The sequence below is a fragment of the Dermacentor albipictus genome, chromosome 4 (genome assembly GCF_038994185.2).
Source record: "Dermacentor albipictus isolate Rhodes 1998 colony chromosome 4, USDA_Dalb.pri_finalv2, whole genome shotgun sequence".
In the NCBI taxonomy this organism is placed as follows: domain Eukaryota; kingdom Metazoa; phylum Arthropoda; class Arachnida; order Ixodida; family Ixodidae; genus Dermacentor; species Dermacentor albipictus.
The window spans coordinates 80,195,255-80,220,472 of record NC_091824.1 but is presented as its reverse complement, the minus strand read 5'-3'; positions in this window follow the sequence as shown (position 1 = coordinate 80,220,472).

The window sequence follows — 25,218 nt, the reverse complement described above, 5'->3', positions numbered from 1 at the left end:
GAATTCTGCAGCCCTTCGGCAAGCAAGCCCTTCATTCCCTAGTTAGCGATCAGCGGAATATTTAATTAGGCTCTAAAGTAAAATTAGGGGTATCTTGTGTTATTTTGCTGGTAATGCAATGCCACGCTTTAATTGATTTTTTTTTTAATATTTCCGAAGTGCAAGCAAGCCTCCTTCGTTAGGATTTGTCATTTATTTGTTTGAGTGTTTGAAGAGTTGTGCAGCTGTCGCAGCTATGCCTAGTGGAGGAGGGAAGAGGAAATAAAAAGAGAAGCAAGGATCTTTGCCATAAAGGCACCTGGCTGGCTACGCTATTCTGGGGGAACGGAAAGAGGAAATAGAAAGACGAGAGAGGGAGGAGAAGGGAAAGAAGGTCGAGGTGAGCTCGCGCGCGCACGCAGAGGGCCTGAGTAAGTCAAAGGCGTTCACACAGAACAGTCGCCTTCAAGAAAGACAAAAGTACCTTTACAGCTTTGCCTGTGCGTAGTGGAAGAGGGCGAAGATTGACTCGGGACTTACACGTCGAAGCCATTCAAACTATTGTCTTTTTCTATTCTGTTTTCTTGGTTCCTCGTGTTGTATTCTTAATCGATGCTATTCAGCCAACCCCTGCTACCCTGAATGAGAGAGAGAGAGAGACAACTTCATGGAGTCACCTGCAGAACGACACCATGACTAAATGGCGCAGTGACGCGGGCCCTGACGTCTTCTCAGTAGGTGGTCTCTACTCAACTCCAGCGCGTGTTACTCCCGCGGTTGGTCGCCCTGTGGGGCAACGTTCCATCGGTATCGCTCGGCCTTTGTCTTTCAAGAGCCGCCGAGACCTGCTGGACGGCCCAGGTTTGGCTTTCGTGGTCGTAGCATTCCGCCGCAGACGGAAAAAAAATTTCCTGAAGGAAATTATTTTAGATGCCATTTAATCCTGAGGCATCTTCTCTTGTCCGGTGCCTTCGAACTGTTTCGGCTTCGGCTTGTACCAACTACTCCGCGTCAGTACCTCCCTTCAATATGAGATATAGCGACAAACTTGTGTTTTTATCAGAAACATTATTTTTCAACACTCTTTCTAAATCACTATAAATCCTTAATTGCAAGCACCACGCCACTGTTCTTTTAACGATCATGTATCAAAAATCTACCATAAACATTTGACTTAAAATAATAGTGTGAACTGTTGGAGTTAAAATAAATGTCATCATGGATTTCATAGAATGCGGAAAAACGTCAACATGCGCGATGTAAAGCAACTTTATTGTGTTATGAGCGAACGAGTGACGGTGAGAAAGAAAGTTGGGGCTACGGTCCGAAGGACTCCCTGCCAGATTGCAATGGCACTTAGTGACTATTATCAGTGCAGACGACATGTCAGTGGCGCGCGTGGGCATCCATCATGGCTGCCAGGAGTATTACTGAATCCTCGATTGCGGGTTCATGTCCTACACTAAGGAAAATCACACCCTCGAGGGTATATTTGCGCACCCTTACATTCTCTCAAAATTTCAAAAATGGGCGCGTTCGTTACCAGAACAGCTTTAGTGCACCCTTTGATTAATTTTAGAGTGTTAAAAGGAGTTTTATTCGAAACGTATACCTTTGCGGAAGTTAAGAGTGTTCGGCGCTTCAAAATTTTAAAGCAGGAAAAAGTCGTACGGGTCCATTCCCCAGTGGTCAAGTGTGAAAGACAGGGTAGGAAATAAAAGAAAAAGCTATGTCTTTCCACTTCACTACTAGGGAGACTGTGCCCGCGAGGGTAGTTCCGTAAGTAAGTTTCGTCACTTATTTTCACACGAAAACGTTATTGCCCCCCCCCCCAAAAAAAAAGGAAAATACGCAATGACATCCTGAACTCCACACCTTGCTCTATTTTTCCACATAGTCGCCACCGACATTCAGACATATGTAGTAGCGTGCAGACAGTTTGAAGAAACCACTCTGGTAAAACTCGGTGCTCTGCGATGCAAGGCCTGAGGCATGACCTCTTGACCATAGACGATCTGTAGGCGTTCATGGATGACGCACACACTAACGCCACGTGCCCATTCGTACAAGATAACAGCATGCACTTCTATTGGTGACCACATTGTCAGCTCAACGTTTGACTGCAATCGTGATTTGTACTCGAACAAACTCGGGCACATCGGTCTACTGCTTCTCTCTCTTCTTCGGGCCTCTGCGCATGCGTCATTCTTCCTCCGCTGATTCTCCTTCCGTCGTCAAACAAGCAATGGACGTGTATTCTTATGGCTCATTTCAGCAAAAGAGATATTGGCGGAAAGGCTGCTATTACAAAAAGTCACCCTTTAAAATTTGTGCAGTGGTTCGCTTATATACCTTCTCTAAGGGTTTAAGAGAATGAGAGACACGAGGAACCTGCCATATATATATATATATATATATATATATATATATATATATATATATATATATATATATATATATATATATATATATATATATATATATATATATATATATACACATGGGGTCCTCGATCAGGGCTGTTCCTTTTCTCGGCATACATTACACCAAATTTTACGACGGTTGTTCCAGTCTGACTAAAGAATGTGGAAGTTCCCACACTTCAAGACGCAGATATTCTTATAAGCCATTACTTTTTAGTAAACTTGTTGAACATTGCAAAACTTATGGAAACTGAAGTGTTAGGTTTCTAGAATTCTGCAACTCATAAGTAAGATATATTTATCACAGTTCTACTGAGATATCATAGCGAACAAAATGGATGCATTCTACAAACTTCAGGAATATGCTCCGAATAACCATTAATTTGTCAGTTGGACATTTGCGACGCCCTCAAAAACATTGTAATAATTTTACGCACGCAGCCATCGAAGCAGAGGGTGATGAGGGCACTGTAGCAGTTTTTAAAGGTAACAAAATTGGACAAACCGCTGTAGCCTGATCAGATGTTTACAGTGTTGCAAGTTCTACTGTGCTATGCGGTGACGGTATGTGGTGAGAGTGACCGACTGTGATTGCATCTCTATGCTCCTTTCTTACTTTAACTCTACTTTTCTATCACTTTACTTCTTCCTCCCCTCTCTCTCCAGAGTAGGGTAGCGAACCGGATCTTCCCCTCTGGTAACCTCCCTGGCTTCCTTCTCTCTCTCTCTCTCTCTCTCTCTCTCTCTCTCTCTCTCTCTCTCTCTCTCTCTCTCTCTCTTACGTACGCTACAAACTCATGAAATTCCTGTGCTTCAGGTGCACAAACACATTCCATCTCCATCTATAACTGTAAGTAAACTCGTTTCTGAAGATATCATCTCGCAATCACAGGTGGCTGTCTCTCTTTGATAATTACCACCAATCCTTCCTATGTCTTGAATGCTTCTTGCAGCTATGCAACGAATGACATAGGAGAGATTGTGTCCAGTTGCGTTACACCGTTACCCATTAGAGGATCCGTCAAAACCTGTTGCGTCTTTTCTCATCCTGCCCTGAAAATAATATATATGAAGCGAAAATACTTGCGCAAAACGATCAAGCAGGCGCGCTGGTAACAGGGGACGGTGATGTGCCGACAGGTGCGGGCGCCAGTGCCTCCCACCGTCTTCCTTCGCTCTCCCACATCGAACAGTCGCCACCAGCGTCGGTTTGCACTCGCCCGGTGAAATTGATAGAATCGATGTCCGTGGTGGCTGCTGTACTATTTCCGCCTGTGCGGTGTCGGTCGTTGACCGCTGCATCGCTATCTTCCGTGCCATCCCGCGACATCATCAATCGATGAATTGCGCGAAGTATAATAAGAGCAACAATAAAGGGCACCTCATTCGGCTGTTGGATCGAATGCGGGCCCGCAGGACGTAGAAGATAGCCGTCGCGGTGGCTTAACGGCTATGGCGTTTTGCTGCCCAGCAGGAGTGCGAGCGATCGACACCCCCCCCCCCCCCCCCCCGTCCCGTTCTTAGTAGCTGCATTTCAATGGGAGCGAAATTGAAAAAGCAGGGGTTGGATTTAATAAAAAGAAAGGAGCAACCTAAAGAATCGCGGACGACCAAAATTACTGCGGAGTCCCCCACTACAAAGTGACTCACCATCAGATCGTGTTTTTGGCTCGTAACACCTAAGAATTTAATAGTTCTTTAAGGAGACAGGAGACTTGGGAGGACACACAAAATTTCCTTTCCGAATTCCCATGGGGAGTCGTCACGCCACTTGAAGTTATTCGACACTCGTGTTGAGAAGGTTACGTTTGCCCTCCCGTCACTGCCTGTTGTAACACAGAAGCGCTTGTTCCTTGATCCTAGATAAGTCAAGTGAGATCCTTGGATGTTTCTGAACGCATGCATTTTTCTGAACGCCGCTTCCTAATGACATCTCGATGGTGTCACTTTCGTCTCGCAGAAGGCAACAATTGCCGTTAGGTTAAAGCAAAGTGAATAAACGCGTTCTGGTTAATTGCTGTAGATTCTAGACTGGGTTGAATTGCGGAAAACGGGAATATTACTTCGTTAATCCTCTAATGGCCAACTATATCATGTACGCTAAGCTATTTTCCTACCTCACAATTTTAATTTACGCTCAGAAACCTCAAAACATGGTTTATATTAGCGTTATTTCTATGCTGGTGCGAGTTCTTAATTGTGGATAGCACGGCTAAGCAAGTACTAGTTATTTATTTACTGCACATATTAACTTATAATCCAAATAAGATTTCATAGCTTTTTCTCCCACAGATGTATTCTCCATTGCGAGAAATGTAGCTGTACAGGTTATTTAATCTTTTAATTGGTGTGCAACTGCGTTTGGGCATTCCAGGGTCAATGTCAATTTATATGTTGACTACTGGGTGGATCACGTTGTGTTTTGTCTACGGTCATTTCAGTATGGACGTTACCGCTTATTTCTGCGGTGTAAACAGTTCTAAATATATAACGATAACGCTGTCGTCTTACAGCTACTGAAATGCTCAACTTGTCTATACGACTAATTCGGTCGTTCTACATGTAATTACACAAGTCTAAATGCGGTGTAAAGTACTGTTAAATAAAGCCTTAAGGTTTTAGATAGAAAACCTTACGAACAATACTGCTTAAAGCCATTAAATAGTCCTACATAGTATGTGTTTCATTTTTAGGCCATCAGTAAAGTCACGCAGAATTTCGCTTATGTGTACGTCATGAAGCAACCTTTTAAGGTACAAACTTCATTTGGATAACGCCGTTTATTAAGACGGTACAGATCATCCTAAAGTAAAAACAAAAACGAAGTGCACTTCAATTCACGTACTTTTTTCTTCGGTTTCTCTGTCAAGCAGTGTGGTCAAGTTGTTGCATCAGAGAGCGAAATATCTAATGTTCCACAACTCCATTCGAAAGCATATGCCGAAAGTTTCAAAACGACCCGTTTTGACAGCGTCTAATTTGTCATGCTCTACGTGTTCTGTAAAAGAAAGCTTGCTCTACATAAGGTATGAGCAGTATCTATCTAACGAAAGGACACAAAATAACAGCGATGTAGGCGACGTCGCGGCGAGGTTTCAAATGAGGGATGATACCTCATACTTCTTTTCTATACTTTGAGATCAACCGATTCACGAAAATATTGATCACAAAAGCTTGAAAGAGGCCTTCTTCGGCGACTTCACACTTTCGCTATATTTTGACCCAACGAGGGCGAAAAACTTCCCGGGTTGGTATTCTGCAAATGATCGTATTCGGCGGGGTGAATTAATGATGTCGCCAAGATTAATTATGAACAGCGAGACATTACAACAAAGCGGAATATGTTTTATTAGAAAAAAGGGCACAGTAATCTATTTTCCAAATTTATGAATCTTCGCTTTATATTTACATGAAAAATAGTAGGAACTGCATGCAGATATAGGTAAAAACATGCATATGAATTTCTTACTCTGGTTGTCACGATTGACTGAATTCATCATTCATTACCGGGAACAATTCGAAAAAATAAATGGCTATGACAACCTTCTGTCAAAATATATATTGCAATACCAATTAGTTGAGAACACAAAATAATGATCTGGACTGTTAAGAACATTATTAGGGACGTATGGAACAGACTTGAACTGTTTTGTATTTTATTTGGATTAAACAAAGCTTATGTCAAATTTTGGTCAATTACTAGCGCATAATAAAAATATAGTTTTGCGCTATTGTGTGCCGTAATCAAAGTTCATCTACTGAGCTCTATTACACTAATGCTTGCACTCCATTAGGTATTAGTCCTTCCAAACTTTCGCTGTCACTGTTCAGTCAGGTAGCATTTTGTAGCTTAATTCACTGTGGCATGATCACTGTGACTGTACAAAGGGTACAGTTACATTCGTTCTTTAGTGAATATGCAAAAACAGAATATCAAGTACGAGCAGCATGCACAATTATTAATATGAGAGCGAATTTCGCTGCGGTCACATGTGCTGCAACGGGTGGGTCTATGCACTGTGTTCTCGCTTAGGTTAGGACTAGGACTCCGGTAAGCACAAGCGTCGGCTCCAGGCGTCGCAATTATTCTGTAATGTTAGCCTATTCTAGCAGGAGTTGTAAGATAATCGCTAATGAAGCAGTAAACAACGTAAGAGACTCCTTCACTTATGCATATAGTATGCGTATACACGTACACGTAGGTACATAATTGAAGGAAATATCGTGGCATCTTGCGGCTGCTGTGATCATCGGTGGCTGCAAAAAAATACTGCTGAGCAATACATGCGTGCAGAAAGGAGCCAATGCCGTCGTCCGTCAGCCACCTGCCGGGAAGCTGGACGGTGCCAGACTTACCATAGAGAATAATTCATACAAGTACTACTAATGTGTATTCCCGTTCACCATATTCCCGGCCTGGGCGGCTGCATTTCGATAGAGACGAAATGCGAAGGCACCCGTGCACTTAGATTTAGGAGCACGTTAAAGGTGGTCAAAATTTCCGAAGTTCTCCTCTATGGCGTGCCTCATAATCAGAAAGCGGTTTTGGCACGTAAGACCCCATAATTTATTTTTATGAATTTTCCCGTTAACCATAGAGGCCACCTGTACATTAAGCAAAACATCATCTGCGGAGAGAAGTTTCCTAGTCTTAGGTTGTTCCACTTTCACCGATAGCCACGCTTTTGCGCTTTCCAAGATTTCACTGTAATTGTAAAGGTGCCCTGAAGAGGCCCCCATGGTTAATCGTGTTCACGCTTAAAAACACGTTCTCTTGTAGTATACCTGGCACGTTCATCTCCATTTAGTGCTTGTGCCTTTGACTCTTGTCGTACTTGCTCATAACAGAAGGTTATTTATGTTTTAGATTATGATGGTGGGATGTTCATTCTTGCATGTACATTCTATCGATTGGCTGGTAGTTTTTGCAAGCAAAAGAATTGCCTATCCCTCTTTTCAAGACGGAGAATTTAACGCAAATAATACGAGCGCTGTTCGAAAAAGCAGTGAAGGATGCAAATTTTGAAGGCAACTTTGAACTTGTGTCGATTGCTTTCGCAGTGGATTGTGATCATTAAACCGATGAAATAAACTCCACAAGGTCATCTCTCAAAGAAAATGTGATAGTTTTAGCGTAAACGAAATAGAGAAATGTAGATCTCAGTCTGGAAAGTTAAATTACATCGCCTATGCATTTGAAAACACATAGAAAGTTATATTCAGGAAATAAAAGTTGGATATGCAAAGAAATAAATTTTATAACAGAGAGCGTCTCGAATGAAAGATCCGATGGATACCTGCCGGCCGCTTACGAGCGTAGGGTGGTATGTCCCAAGCGCTGTTCTTGTCGCAAGTTCTATTCGCGAATAGACAAGCTAGTTTTAGAAGTGCCCAGAAGCTGCTTTCTTGTGATCACAGTGTGCGCTTTTTTACGTCAGGTTTAGGTGTTCTTTGCTTTCCTGGCCATAAAACCTCGCATCTTGACGACCTGTCTAGGCCGGACTTCTCACCTAGTCCGATATTCGGAAAGCGTTGGAGACCATGGCAACCGTTTTCCTTACTTGTGCTATGTAGACAACACATCAAGTGAACGAAACAGAGGCCGGTTCCATTCGATTTCGCAGCCTGGTCTCCACGAGGCCCACCCCTCCATAGGGCCAACTCGTGATGCATTTGGCTTGGTTGTGTTCTACTGCGCTTGTATCGAAAATGCATATCGTTTTGACGTGGGCAAAGTGAATCAAGAGAGACAGAAGAAAACACAGACATGGCGCGGACTATCAATTTACCTTTCTCCCTCTTGTAAATTCTGTGTCTCTCCCAAAGCAGACTTAAACCACATCATGTGGGGGTGCCCTAAGCACCCCCTTCCCCCTTTCCTCAAGCAATTAATATCTAGTAGGAGCAGTGGGAGGCTGCCTTGCGCAGCTCCAGGCCCGATCTTCAGGAGGCCATCCTGGAGTGGGCTGAGAGGATAGAGGAGGCCTACTTCAAGTAGTTCCTCCCCCACCCTCTATTCCATTGCCCCTTTCCCTTTAAAGAGGGATAAATAAAGTTTTTCATCATCATCATCATCATCATCATCAACTGAGGATTTTACTTAACTAAAGAAAGAGATGGAAGCGCTGAAAAAAATAGGTGGTCATCTCGTCTCTTCCTTGAATTTTTTCAACCACCTCCGTTATTTGTCAGCCCTTTCAAAACTATACCTTAACGGCTGAATACGTTAGGTGTGCTAAGAACGGGAGCCTTCGACTTGCGACAGTTAGCGTCAAGACCATGTTTATTATTCATTGCTTTAATTATAGCATATAGAGAATAAGTATATAAGTATATATATATATATATATATATATATATATATATATATATATATATATATATATATATATATATATATATATATATATATATATATATATATATATATATATATATATGAGACGCGGACATAGTTAATTCAATCCCCGGACGCAGAGACGCTGCGACCACGCACAACGAAATCACTCCATTCTTTTACTTAGAGATAAGGGTTTTGCCGCCGCCTCACTTCCAGCTACGCAGGCCGCAGGCGGTCACACTGAGACTCCTGCAAACGAACTCCTACCCAAATCCGGCGTCCCTTAATTGCATATATCCCGAGATTTATCCGAATTGTTCTTGCGTGGCCTCTGGTGAGGTTGCTACGTTGCCTCATATGCTCTGGGAGTGCGGCTCGCTGGGCCCGAAGTTCACCAAGGAAGAGTGGGACGCGCTCCTGCGAAGTCCCGTCTTTGAGGGTCAAATCCTGGCCGTCCAGCGCGCCCGCGATCGGGCCGGCAGACTAGATCTGTCACTCCCGTCGTGGGATTAGCCGGCTGCGCGTTTTATTGCGTTTTGCTGGACCAAATAAAAGTTTATTCACTCACTCACTCACTCACTCACTCACTCACTCATAGTTAATTAAAGGATGGGAGCCACCATTTCTTGCTTCAGGCATCCTCTGATTTAATTGCATGATCCGCGTTGTGCGAGATTAATTTCCCGTTAGGTAGCGCTTTAAGTTTTCCTCTGGAAGTTTCCCTCTGGAATTGTTCTATTGTCCAATTTTCTAAACAAAATGTTTACAGTTTCTTTTGAATGCAACAGTTTTGATCTCTTATTGAAATGAAAAAAAAAAAAGATGACGCTCTGATGCCGAATTCTCGTGACGGCTGTTTCTTACCCTTTGAGTAATAAATATTACAAAACGACAAACAAAATATAACATAAAAAATAAAAGTCGCATCACGCATCACTTCGACGAAGAGGAGGATTGTGACAGTAAAGTGGAAACCTTCCGTGAAAAGACGCGCATGAATGTTTCGCGCAGTGGCCCGAATGAGAGACACAATTACTGTACTTGTTCTTCATCACTTATGACAGCAATTTCAAGTAAACGTTAGAGCTCATTGACTGCTTTGCGATGAACTGCCTCTGATGCCCATTCGTAACCTGTCGTACGTGAAAAAAGATTACGCACAGCCGGGTAATTATGTTGTTTTATGGTCCTGATTAATTACATTTTGTGTTACCATCAGTCTAGCAGATATTAAGGCATATTACTACTATTGGCAATCACGGCGCTGAATTTTTTTTCATTTGTCACTGTACATCAGAATACGCTTATGTTCTTACTAAAGTGGAATCAATAGCGAAAGAAAATGTCAGTGACACAATTTGCAAAAGAGAGGCTAAATCATCGACCATTGCTTTCCAACTAATAAAATGTTACGTTTCTGTGCCACAATAAAGGTAGAAATCAAAATAAAAATGACAGAGTGCTTTACAAACATGTCGCCCCCGGGCAGGAGACTTAAAAGAATTCCGCGTAATGATACTTTTTATTGCTTTAAAGGGGGGAGAGGGGGTGGAAGGGGGAGTTAACACGGGAATTTATTACCTACGTGGAGGCGTACGCGAGCTTAAAATGATAGTTTTTACTGTTCCGATATAAGAGCGGTGACCACACCTTCAGCGATGGAACTTTTGTCGCCAGGCTCAGCCCAAAGTAATGTTAGCAAACGCTATGTCCCTTATTTGGTGCTTTCAAGGTAACGAAACCGGAAACGAGCAACGTTTTATTTCTTTTTTTTTTCGGCATTGGAGACCACTGTAGAGCTGCCCATTTCGCTCTGTTCCGGAAATAGACCGCGAACGTCTGTGGGACGCAAAAACAGCTGCAGGAAACAAAACAGAGAAGAGTGCGGTGTGTCGGACGAAGCGATCACTGTGACACAGAATGAAAGAAAAAGAGAAAAAAATGGGCATCAACATAACTATCGCAATGTTGTTAGGAGGATAACAAAAATAGGTGACGGATAATGGCATTGATAAGGCCGGCTTAAAGCCGATATATGTCTCGGAAAGGCTGTCGATCGCATTCTTCTTTATTTTACGCGTAGAGCAACGAGGAAAGCTAAATTACTGAAAATGTGCGAAGCGAACTACATGACTTAGCCATATTTTTGAAAAAGAAATTTCGGCCTTTTCCTGTACTTATCGGTACAGAACTAGTGGCATTGCTAAAAAGAGCGAGTGGAACAACGACACTATATGTGTATGTACAAGATGTGAAACATGGCGATCGTGCAGTGATGTGTTTTCGCATTACACAAAAAGTTTACCATATAAATTATCTATAGCGGCACATATGTAAACTTAAGTGATATACGCTGCGAACAAGATGAGGGAGCAAGAGAAAGGACAGCCGAGTTTAAGAAGAGAGATACGTAAATGAGATAACAAAGGCAGTGAGGTGAACGAAGAAAGAAGCTTCTCGTTTCGCTGTTGGCAAGGGGCTCACGTATAGTGAAGATGATGAAATTTCGTTATTAGGCTGAAATATAAAACGCAAAGTATAGTAAAAGAAAAAAAGACAAGGCACCTTTTAAATACAATGTAAATACAGCATTTGCAGGTGACTACGTTTAGCCAGACCTGCCTTTTGGTTATCGTGTTCATCAGGCCTATCAGAAAACTGTGATTATAATTTGTCTTTATTTCCTTGTAGTCCTTGCTTCCGTCATGCTTCCTTCCGCTAATTCTTCCCATTCCTCGACAGATCTTCAACAAGCAAGCCTATTTCTAATAACTGTTAGCAACTACAACAAAGAATAATTTTTAGCATCAACTAATAGTTGAGGTTTGATGTGATATGAAAACTCGCGCTCTTAGACAAAAGGAAGCGGACCTTCAAGGCTGCGGAAGCGCTTCAAACGGCGCAAAAGCTCTCGTAAATATGGCATGCCGTAAGTGCGAAATGACCGTTGCTATGGAAGTTTTGGCTTCTGTACGAACGCTTACTATGGCAGTGAAATATGCGACATTTTTATGAAGCTTGCGCTAGTGGTACTCCATGATCGTTTCTTGCCCTCTAGTAGCCTGAAAATTAACTTTGTGATTTGTGCAGGTGTGTCTGCCAGGGGCAGGCACGCCTGTTTCAGAGGACCGTACACATTGAGGGGAATGCGGGCAATGCTGCAAGCCGCTGTGGTAAACTTGTGGTGGGCATATGTAAACGTTTTTCTGGGCAGCCATTGCGGACTTTATGACAGCGCCCTCACATTTTGTACACAACGCTCCGCGTCTATGCGAGGAGGGCGTTGGCCGAAACTTATGAACAACGCCTTTCTTGGGGTGGTTCACAGACATCTTTAGGGCTAACGCCCGGTCGTAGTGAGGCACTTAGTCTCCGACATTTTTCATGTAGTAATGCCCCTGCGCCTAACCTTACTGCTCTTCGTAGGGACTATTGAGAAAGTGTACTCGTCTTTGAGCATAGCTTGCGCCGACAAGGAGGCTAATAGGTACTGCGTGAGCTTGTGCGGTTGGATTTTTTTTTTTGCATCCTCTAAGCCTCTACTTTCACGCCGGAATGAAACGCGATCAGCGTCGCCCCTGGATTTTAGTGCATGCTGCGGCGTCTAATGGAGCTCACGGTAAACTGCCATACATACGCTTTAAGTTATGGAGTTTCCCGCCTCTTATTCTGCTCTCATCTTCACGAGCGTCACCTAGTTTATTAGCATTTCGTCATCTTGCCGGCGGAGCCCTATAAGCGTCTGCCTTCCTGCAATACTCGTCAGCAGCTCGATGCTCTGACAAACAACTATATATTGTCTGTCCACCCGAGTCCACTGACAAAATGGTATTGAAAAGCATGGGCCTGCTGGCTCACCGCCAGCGTGATATTTAAATGCCCTTAGAAAGAAGGGGGAGGGAGGTGGGGGGCGTCGGTCGGGATGAGAAACATTAGGATGCGTTTGTACTTCTGGATTTCGAAATAAGCGGGCCAACATGACGTCTCCAATTGTATGGCACTTGCGTCGCTTTAAATCTTACTCTGCCACAGTCATTTTGATCTAAGACGGTCAACTGAGTGTGTGTTCACAAATACTTCGACCTCCTACTCCTCCTTTACAAAAGCTATCTATACAATTTTGAAAGGAAGCTCACGCGTAATCAAATGTAAAAAAGGAATGAAAAACAGGATACCCGTATACGCTTTATTCCTTAAGACCCTGTTGAAGGCAATCACAGGATATCATTAGCCTTGATCGCTCAAGAAGCGCCTTCTTTGGTCAACGTAGTAAACTGCATGTCAAACGATGCCGGGTGCTGCAGCATGCTCAGACGAAAAAGAAAAAAAAAAGTAATGCTCACTCAGAAAACTGCACTTCCCTACTCGCCAAATTTACATTAAAAGTGAATCAAGGCCATGAAGTTTTACACGTAAAATTTAAACCTTGGTTAAAATGACTGTGACGTAATTGCGTATAACACTGATCCTGTCACGTTAGAACTTATGCGATGGAATACTGAATCAACCACAGTGACTCCAAGTCAGTCTCTCAGAAATAATGAACGCACTCAACACCGTCTTCTCTTATACCAATTACCGCGCGTTATAGTCGATATGTATTTAGATATATCGGGTGGAGCTCTACAGCGGTACATTGATATGGTAGTTGAACGCATAAAAGATTGAAAGTTTTTTTTTTTTTTCCAATGTATGATGAATGAACCCATACACATAACTATCTTACTAGTCCCAAGAATATCTTTAATGGTACCCAACCAAAAACAATTAAAGCATATAAAAACTGGAAGTGACATTACCAGCAATGAACAAGATTACCAGGTGTCGAATTATATTAAAGAATGCGATTATCAAATAAAGAGCAAAAACAGAATACATCTACTATTTGTATTGAGGTCATACCAACTCGAATTACCTAAACATTCAAGGCATGTCAACTATAGTGCCATTTTTGTAGGAACACTATGAAAAACTGACTGAAAGTCACTATAGTTGATTAAGTTTTTCACTGACGAAATTCCAACATCAAGGGTGTGGTGTTATACATTTTTATACCATAAACATTTAATCTGTCCAAGCTTTATTTTATTCGTCCAGGTCAATTCCAAAATTTCCCTCTTTCTCGTGCTTCCCATACCTACCCCCTATATATGGCTCAATTGATCGCATGGCAACGGCTTCTACGCTTGTAGCAGGAGCTAGTAAAAATTGGATAGAGGACCTTGTACAAGACAGGCTACATGCGAGAGTAATTTTTTTGTTTGTATGTGTAAAGCGAATATAATCTGATTTTCCTAGCCTTGCAGCCGTAAGCTGGCCGTAGGGGCGGGGGACGTGGAGTGATAAGTTTTCTAGCCACTTTGGTTTCCACGTCATGTTCAATTTCCTTTCTATACTGAATGCAGCTGCGGCAGTTTCCTAGTTTAGAAGGTTTGCCTTCACGTCCTGAAGAATATATTTAAGGAGCGGGGTGTCATTGCGCACATGCAAACGTCGAGGCTCCCATTCTCAACGCAACTCGTATGCTACAGCGCTTAACTCGAAACATCCCTACACATATATATATATATATATATATATATATATATATATATATATATAGTCATATAATGAGAAGCCAACGAAGTCTGTGTTTGTTGGCTTCTCATTATATGACTAATAATTATCGGGTCCCTCGGTTAACCCCCTTTCTTCTCGTTTATATATATATATATATATATATATATATATATATATATATATATATATATATATATATATATATATATATATATATATATATATATGACGTTGCGTTGCAGAGCACGAAGTGACGAGATTTCTTCGCGACCGTGGCTGCCGCATTTCAATGGAGGCGGAATGCGCTACAAGCGGTGACAGACATGATGGTTCCATGTAATATCAGGCTGTCAATTAGGCATAAATTTGCCGATAAGTTGTGGCAAGCCCATCTTTCTTGTTCATCGAAACGTAAGGCGGAACTTGAGAGTCACAACTAGCAGAAGTCGTCAACTCTGATTTACAGATATTCAACTTGATAGGGAAGTTTTCGTGCATGAGCCACGCAGTCGCCGAAACATATTTTACTGGAGAACGTAGTTTCGTATGACGTTAAGTACCTCAGACGCAGAAACAGGTCATATTTACGTATGCTATGCAGCGCGGACAGATTACGGACGAAGATCGAGAAGTAACATTTGTTTGACATCGGTACAGTGCATTGGAAATCAGCACTCGTTCAAGCCAAGCCAAGTGCCCCCTGATAATGGCGGAGAAATAGAGAGGGTCAAGTTATATTGATGCCAGCAAGCACTGGGGCAGACGCAGCCTCCCTCCACCTAGCAGGCGGCCGAGATTCCCTGGATCTTAGCGGCCGCCTCGGCAAGCTAGACGACCCAGACCTGGTCTCGATGGTTTGAGCTGAGCAGCAGGGTCTCCCACTGCTACCGATTATGAATTTTACTGCCCTACCCTTATATAGTTGACATCGATCGTTGTATTGCCCTGTATAGAATCTGCTGCAGGTCACCGGGTTAGGACACATGTTTGTTTGCTGGAGGCGACAGGCTTCCACCTGTTTCTTGGTTAGCTCAGGATGAGGTCGTGGGCACCGATTCCTTTCTAGCCTATAGTAATCGGTGATTTCTTTGTAGCTTACCATGCGGTCTCCTCTCGTTCCCGGATGGGCTGGCTCACTTGCTCGGTGAGTAACTCCTCGACCTACATTGTGAGCTGCCTCGTTGCCGGGAGACAGAAGAGTGCCCGGGCGCCCAAATAATTTGCATCCTCCCGCGATGATGTTCGCTCTTATTCAAATTTGGAGTGCCTCTGGCCAGATGCGTACTTTCGCGCAATTATGAACTGCGATCTTTGAGTCGCTTATGGTAGCTCTAGCTGTAGTGGAGGCAACCGCTAATGCTATTGCTGATTCCTCCGCAACTTCGGGGTAGTTCATTTTCGCAGCTCCTCTTGCGAAAAGTTCTCCGTCCACGTCTACCGCTGTGACGGCCATCCCTTTGCTGTCTCTATATTCCGTGGTGTCTACGTAGGCCACGCCCTCTACTTATTTATTTATTTATTTATTTATAGATACTGCGATCTTTTACAAGATCTTAGCAGGGTGGGGACATACAAGTACATTCATAAAAACATACAGTTCAAGCAATCATGCCGACGCTTGAATTCAAAATGGCAAAAGGACAAAATGCATGAAGAAAGGGGCAAATAAAGTATGTGCGGTTGATTCATGAATGCAGGTGCGCCTGAAAATGGGATAAAGAATTTTGTGTAACGACTTCATCAGGAAGTTTATTCCAATCAACTATTGTTCTTGTAAAATAAGAGTATTTAAAGCAGTTGTTGTGCGGTGTTAACGGGGTTACTGCTAGGGAGTGTTTATGTTTTAGGGAGTGTTTATAGGGAGTGTTTATGACGTCATAGTACTTGCGATCAATGTGGCGCACCCTTGCCTCTCGTCTCTCCTTGTGGTGCTCCGGGTGCATGTTCTTTGGAGGAGGAACATTGAAATTCATCTACTGCCAAAGAACATAATAATAGCGGAGAAACATTTTGTGTGCTCCTTGATCAGGTGTTTTCATGATGCCTCAGCAACTGAAAACTTCATTCCCAGCAACCCCATTGCCCTTTTGGTACGGGTGCTGATGGTGATGCTGGTGATCTTGGTGATCCTGGCTGACCTGGCCAGCCATATCTGGCGATACCTGACCAGCCATGACAGTGGCAGTGCAATGATACGCAGTGGCGCCAAGAATAATTTGTCTTCCATGTGGTCCAATGTTTTAGCGATGCACAATCTCTATTTTTTCTATTTCGCTGCCCGTATATTCCAGAAAGAGTGTACATGTAATGGACTCACTTTTTCATAAGCCTAGTCTATGTAATAGTGTCTCTGTGACACGAGTTAAGTAAGTACGCGGCTGATCAATGTAACTTTTTTTGCGAGCAACATTATTGTGCCTAATGGCAACTCCAATTCTTGCGTTCCATTATCTTCTGAAAAACATGCACCTCACGTAAAATTCGCATTATTTAATAGCCAAATTGTTTTGAAATGTGGCTAGGCGTAATAAAACACGAACAAGAACATGTATGTAGTCTCGCTTTTTTCTGCACTACGAGTTCTCATTTCTTCCAACGCGGTTTATGACTCTTCGTCTCCGACACAATCTTCTGAACGGAATAAAGGCACGTTTCGGAGTAATGTCAACCGGATCTCGCTTTGAAGAAAGGGGAACGATTTCCTGTCATGCGCATAAGGATCTTTTTCGAGACGTTCAAAACGATACCCGACAAAGTCTTTCAGAATCGCACGGTGTATTATCGCGTGTCTGTCGTGCGCGATAACCAATGACAATAAAAAAATCAACCGCGTGAAAATCTTCGGGGAGCTTGGAACTGCTTTTATTAAAGCAGCAAGGATAAAGCACCAAGCGTTCAGTGAATGAACGCATGTGCCTAGCTCTTCCTTTGGCACTTACATGGATGGCTTGCTGGAGCGTACATGCATCTCCGATTCTGTCGAGAGCGGAAATTCGAGGGATCTCAGCTTGCGATCGCGCATCTGACTTGACGGATACGAAGAAAAATTGCTCCCAGTAAGCGTCGCCATCGAATGCACAACCATCGTGCTTCTGTAGCAGCATCTTGCATCGGCAAATGTACGCGCATCTGCGCATACACTTTTCATAGGCGGGTATTTTTCTTTTCTTTTATTAATGGTGGCGCTCCTCTATGAACAGAAACGCGTAGCAGGGATTTGTAAGCCAAAGAAATTGCCAGTGCGTGATCACACGCAACAGGGCTTCCATTCATTTATGCATTTTGCTCTTTGCCTGTTGTAGTTTTATAAACTGTGAGAATAAAGAAAACTAAAACGATAGAGTTGAAGGTCAAACGTCTGTACTCGGAGCATCTTTCTGCCAGTTCTGCCTTCAATGTGAAGCGGACGTCCTTGAAGATGTTGCATTCGCCAATGCATCAGCGTTAAGCGGAAGCTTTAGCTCGGGCCCAACTCCGACGCGGCCTATTCAAATACATGTAAAACGCAAAAACGTTTTTATGAGATAACCCCTGGACCGATTTTGATGAAATTTGTTGCATTTGAAAGAGAAAGTTAAATTCTAGTGACTGTTGGGAGCGGAATTTCGATTTAGGGCTTGAATTTTCTTAAAACGATTTTCAAATATTTGACCGTTTGAAAAAAATAGAAGAACGAAGTTTACAAATTCATAGATATGCATAAAGAATTGATATCGTGGTTCTGTAAACGGCATCCATTAGATCATTCAAAGCAGACAAATTCAATATGTCATTTTACATCTTACGTGAATTTGTTACGTTGGTTACAATGGTTTTGCAAAAGTTCTATTTCCCTATGATTAATTTTTTTTTATATTCATGTGTAACATATCAATTTTGTTCGCTTTAGATGTACTACTAGGTGCAATTCACAGAATTGTATTATCACTTTTAGTGGTTGAGTTACAGAGTTGGAAACTTGATAGTTTCGTTTTTTGAAAATTTTCGATTTTTGCCAATTTTTAATAAACAATTCACGACCTAACTAAAAAATTCGAAACCAAAAGTCACTAGATTTTAAGTTTTTCTTTTAAATGCAACAAACCTCGTCAAATTTGGTGCAGTGGTTGCCGAAAAAAACGAATTCTCCTTTTACATGTATTTAGATAGGAGCACTCGAGCTAAAGCTTCCTCTTAAAGTAGTATATTAAATCCATAGCGAAATCTTGGATTTTTATTAAGTGAAGGAGAACACGCACTCTCCCGTTACCTTATTGTCGCACGCAGAAGCGGCATGCATTTATATACGTTAGTGTGTAATTTGTTATACCAAAAAAAGCAATTCTTGCCGGATTAAGATTTTAGCAAATTAGAATTACTCCTTAAGTAAACATTCCTGGGCTTTAATATAACGTAACGAGGTGAGGCGGTTACACCATATGTTCTTAGTGTTAGAAAAATTCGCCGAGGGTACTTTCATGCGGTATGTTTACCTAATTAAAAATACTAATTTACGTAAAGGTATTGTACCTAAGCTTTAAATTTTCATTTGTCATACAAAACTTTATATTAGTAGTTGCCAGCGCTATTGAATTGCAAACATTTGCTACCTTCCTCCACAGCGACGCCGTGAGCCTCTCGTTAGTCAGCATTTTTTGTGTCTGCATACGTGGGGAAAATGTCGGCCGACCTGTGCAATACCAGGCCCAGAGGTCGTGCAATACCAGGCCAACCGGCGGTGGAGGTGACGCAGGCTTTAAGCACTCAGCAAAGTGAAGCGAAAACTGCACACATTTTTTGGAATCGCGCAAAGTACATACTGAAGAGAATTATTTTCTTTATATAACACGGAACAAAACAAGCATAGGAACCACGCAGTTGATGATCAGGCGCTCCTGATAACAGTGCGAAGCGCTTCCGCGCATATGTTTCCCGGTAAAGATTACTGTTGCGCAAGCTACCGCAGCGAGTACGGCATGTGATGTGGGAAGTGACGTCACTAGCCTTTCGGATATAAAAGAACCAGCCTAGCAACTGATTTTATTGTTGTCGCAGCACCACTATGGGTAGGCAACGCTTAGTTAGGACTGCCAAGGAGCAACATGAATATAAGGACCGGGAAAGGGGAAAATAAATGACACTACGACCAGTGGAGGCGTACTTTCAAAATTACCATTACTGCTATTACTACCATTCCTCTAAATTACCATTCATACCGTTACTCTAAATCAATAAAGCATTGCATAACCCCCTCAGCAGTTGTAGTAGTGGTTTTTAACAGCTTCGCTGGGCATCCGCTTTCGCAGGACCGGGATGGCGAGTCATTTTTTTTCTTCTTTTTTGCTTGTTGAAACTTACCAGTGTTTGAGGAAACGGCTTGCGAAACGAAAGTCATGCACCAAGTATTGCTAATCCTGTTCACTACGTTTAGGCGTTAGGCACACTATACACAAATTAAACAGAAATACAAACGAGAATATATCATCAACAAAGCGAAAGAAAGACACGAAAGAACCCATTCACCTAACGCCTTTAATTGCATAATAGATTGATAGAAAACAGCAGTAGAAGGCACGTAACCGATCCAGAAGCAGTCCTTCGGGAAGCAAAACGGCAGATAACCCAATAAAGATACTCAGGCGCCGACTGCGATAACGAAGAAAGATTCACGATATATCTCCAGGCTTGAAAAAAAAAAGAAGTGCACATTCCACGTACATTCATACAAAAAAGGGCCTCGACGACCTTTTCTGCATCGAGAATGAGGAATAGTTCAGACTGGAGAACCTCTAGAATACAGGCCGGAAAGCGCACGAAGTACGCGATAGTTTCTACGCGGTGCGCCATGTCTTGCGTGAGAACCTACGGAGTGTGCGGAATCAAATTTCTAAGGTAATTGGCTTAAACTTAGGCTGCACAGAATCGAGTGGGAGCACTTTCTTGCAGGTTTACCGGATCTTGTACATTTTTTACTCGAAAGATAGCGAAAAACGAAACAGTAGGCAGCGAAAGAACGCGTATAATTTGATTATCCTCGCACGTTTTACCAATCGAGAAACATATTTACCGGTTTTATACGGTTACTAAAAATTATCTAGAACTCAACTTTTAAGTAACCAAATTATATGATGTCATGAGATGATAGTGCATATTATTTACATGTTATTGCGATAGCAATTATATAGACACCCCAGGCGCACTGCATGCTGTCTCCGTCACCATCACCACGAGGTTCCGTATAAAGTCCAAGGGCGATAATATCATACCTTCGCGCCTGTACTGTATGGGAGAGTGAAAGCGTACGAGAGTTAGCCGTTGATCGCGGCTCCATCTTGCGCAGGCAAGCGAGGGAAGTGGGGAGGAAATGCACTGTCTTCCGTCGCGCGTAAGATACGGCAGGAGGGCTGGGAGGTGGGCGCGTTCTACTCCGGGCGACTTGGGCGGCTGCGCGCGCCCGCCCGGGCCTCTGTATCTTGAAAGCCATCCGGGACGGGGACAGAGACCAGCCACACGCTGTGCGTTCGGGGCTTAGTTCGCGTTGATGCGAGACGCAGCACGAAGGTAAATTCGCTCGCTGCTGCTGCCGCCCTTCCTCGCTCCAGCGTTTTCACAGCGATTTTCCGCAGTCATCGAGTGAGATGTGTTGATGTTTGCTTGTACGCGCATAACACCATGCTTGTTAATTGAGTTAGTTTGTCTATGGTAACAAGTTTATACTGCCGATAAGACTACCATTCTTGCTTAGTATAGCTATTTGTCCAATAATTTGCTATCGCAATTGATGCTTCGCCTTTCGAGCGAAACTACGACTTTTTAAACCTAATTAACAGAAGCTGAAGGATTACCGGCAGTCCTTAAGGCGTGAAAGGCCAAACGCGTTTCGTTCGCCCCATTTCCAACTTCTACATATGTTTGGTTTAGAAGGGTGCGTCATATTAGAGTGCTGTCTGTTTTGTGATTTTCCATTTCATCGGCAGGATGTAAAATACAGAAAAAAAGCGAATGCCTTGAACAATTTTCTTTTTTGCGTATGCAAGCAGAAGAATAGGTAGCCTTGACTATTTCCACAAAACTTTAAGGACATTGTGTTGACTGAAAATAGATCACACTTTCACTACATGCGTCCTTTGATTGCTACAAGAGCCGCTGCATGCATGTTTACTGATAATAGACATCAAGCCGCGCTGTATAGCCTTAACGCAACACACTATGCAGCGATTATAGTTTGCGTACCTCTTTGTAGAGAATTGTTAGAACTTTATGCAGTACAGTTTCGCATCCATGATTAGGAACCCACTAGCGTACATGCAACCGTTTGCAGGGTATCTGATACGAAAATTTTCTTCTTAACATTGACACAGTACACAGCATTCTTTAAGCCAACATAGAAACAATAATACGCTGTTTTCTAAAAATATACGCATCTATTACTACAGTGATTGATACAGTCAAACATGATAAGTCTGGAAACTATTAGGGCGGTGCAGAGAGAAAGCGTAGTTACAGTTACGTCATTCCGTGCTTCGTACACTGTAGCTACGCAACCGTAATCTTTACCAGGAAACGCTTGCGGTGAATGCTATGCGCGAAGGCGAGCTTTCTGGCTCTTTTATTTTCTTCTATCCCCCGCACGGCCGGTACCGCAACTGCCACGAATGCGCCGACGCGAGCGCAATCTGCCGGTGTGGATGGAAACCACTTCAAGGAACCCAGCGGCGCACATGGCGCCCGCTTGAGTTGAGTTGATTTGAGTGGTTGTAGGCTACTAGTGGGATTAGCCTTGCAGTTGCTGCCGGCGATTGCTCCACCGTAGCGACACTTAAAATACATAAATCATATAAATCACACACAGACCTCACAACTACACATAATCACTCCTAAAGTCACCATGTGGAGGCCAAATCGGTGTCCTGCAGGTAATTTAAAAGAAGGCGAGAAACCTCCTTCCTATTTAACTCCCAAGTGTTTCCTCACGGAGACGAAAGACCCATAGCGAGGTAGGGCGACACAGCTTCACTCTAAAACATTCTAATTCTAAACACTAGAGTGTTTAGAATTAGAATGTTTTAGAATGAATTAGAAACATACCTAATTAAATCAAACAGTCTACGTGACTGTTTCTCACCGATGTGTTTCAAAGCGGATGCCACTAAATCATCATCATCATCATCATCATCATGTCCTACCACTTGTCCCGCGATGTGAGATGCGTATCGTGTAGCGTCAATATGTGCACACTTTGCATTGCAATTGCATAATAATGTACTAGGTGGCATGCTATGTAGCAGTTGTATAGGTAGCGCACAAGGTAGGTAGAGAAGGTTTGAGGAATAAAAAGAAGATTTAAGAGATGCATACGAAAATCCTAGAACGATAAACATGGATAGCATGCCAGATTAAGTCAAGCAGGGTAGGAGACTGTCCCCGCTTCGTTGAAAGAAGGTGCCCATAAATCATCATTATGATCATCGTTAGTAATATATCATGCCACTTATCACGCGAAGTGACATGCGCACCACGCAGCGTTGATACGTTCAAAATTTGCATTGCGGTTGCGTTCCATTTCACCAGGTGTTCCGACATGCAGCAGTTGCATAAAGCAGTTGCACGCTGCATGTAGCTGGACGTTGTTAGCTCAAGCAGGCGAGGTAACTATTTGTCCCCACCCCGTTTCGAAGGGGATGACAATAAACCATAATCAAGATGAACAACAGCAGCATCATATCGTGCCACGGGTCAAGGGATGTGAAACGTGGACCACATAATCAGGATACCTATGTTTACTCTTCCATAGACTTGATGGCACCTCCTCGCGATGTACGAAACGCTGCTGAAGAAGCGAATTGTAGAGCTGCGCGCGCAACTGCAACCAGTCAACGTCGGGCGCAGCAGGCCGCTGTGCAGAGAGCTGCACAAGCCACAGCTCGCAGTCGAAGCAGGGCGGCTGGTTCAGACAGTTCTCGGGAAAACGACGCAAAGAGATTTCGCCTTGTATACCTCTAATGCGTGCTGCCAAAAATGGAGCTCCCTTACAGCCACTCTTCCAGCTTACGCTGTAACTGTGCTTCGTGCGCCGAGCAGACCTGTGACTTTCTTTTTTTTATTTTTTGTCATGTTTATTCTGTTACCGCTCGGCGCCTTGGCATTCGTAGAAGACACAGTCAATTCCTTGCGCGCGCTGCTGCGCTTTGCCGCATCGCTGCTGCTTGAAGAATTTCCCGTGGGTTTTGTGCAAAGCAGTATCGATTGGCACGGCCTGCTTCATACGGTTCGGCCAGTTCGTATCGGGACGCGTGTGTGCTGAAAAATGGACACATGTGGTGCTAAAGTTCCCTGTCGTTCTAGCGTAACTGATGTGATAGTACTTTCCCAGCAAATGGAACACGAGCATCTTATGAACTCAAAACAAGAGGAAAAATCTGCTTGGACATTCCATCGTATCATTGTCGGAGCTTTTGTTGTAAAGAAACATCGTTTATTGGTTGCCTTTACCTTTACTCTTCCTAAGTTTTGCCTTTCCTTTTTTTTTTCATTCTCTCTTTCGTTTAAAAATATCATAAAAGCAGACTCCTTACCAAGACAGAAAAGAAATATAGCAGCGCTGTCGACAGCACTTGATCTCTTTTTTTTATTATTATTACCCTGGGAGTGTTAGTCAGCGCCATCACCCAAAAAAAGATCACCTACTCGTGACGCCTGTGCCAGAAAAGATGTCCCGCATCCACCGCCAAAGTTTGTTAGCGGTGGCGCTGGCTAACGCTCTTATGGTTAGTTATAGTAGCAAAACATAAATACTCCACAAAATGGATGGGAAAACGGCGCCGCGGTAGCTCAATTTGAAAGAGAATCGCCCGCGTAATGCGATGACGTGGGATCACCTCCCCCTCCCCCTCCCCCCATAGAGACGATTAAGGTCGCCGACTGACAATCCCATCTAAATAACCAGAGAGCGCCCGACCCGCGCGTTACCACATCTCTCATTTTTTATACATCTCAATCTTCCAGAGCATTCATATAACAAAATATGTGTCACCCTTCAAGGAACGGTAACAGAGTCCTATTTTATCCAAAAATTTATAACAATCATGCATGGCATAAATGAACACATGGGAAACCTCTCGTTTTAGTTCCTAAGTAAGAGTAACTAAACAAAACAAAATGGTAGGCGACTCTAATGTTTGACTTAGGTGTCTCTTAGTGGCACTCAGACCTCAGCGTTGGTGTTCGTTAGGTTAACTTTAAGCGAACACAACGCATGAGCCGAACTCGGAGGCAACTGTTTTTCGTTAATTAGCCGGTAAATATCAAGCCACCTTCTTGTATTGGACGTCATTAGTGACGTCGTTACTTTCGCTTTCTACTTAGGGGTTTCCAGGAATTTCTCCTAAGTCGGGCTCACGTGGCTCGTCTCTAAAGTCTAATTCTCTGCTTAGATATGCGGTAATCGGTGATTTTTAATTAATTCTAATTATTCCAGACACTTCTGCAACTCAACTTATAACTGAACTTATGCTCCAATATCATAACTATAATGAAACTTACGAATTTTGTACCGCGCTATTTTTCTCTATTTTTCTTATTTATTTGGAAATTTGTTCCTGGTAGTGTCAGTGATTTCTAGTTCATTATAAATATTCCAGACTCTTCAGTAACTGAACTTGCAACTAAAGTTATGCTCTGATATCATACCTATAATGAAACCCATGAATTTTGTGTTGTACTATTATTTTTCTGTTTTTTTTTATTTGTTGTGAATTTCATCCCCAATCGTCTCAGGAGGTAAACCGGAAGTTACGCGCAAGAAAGAATAGTTTCACTCGATGCTCGTGCCACTAATAACTCGATCACCGCACATGCAAACCGAATACGGGGATGATGCTGAAAGAAAGGCCACTACTCCACTGGGGGCATAAACAACCCGTCCACATTACTGTAGCT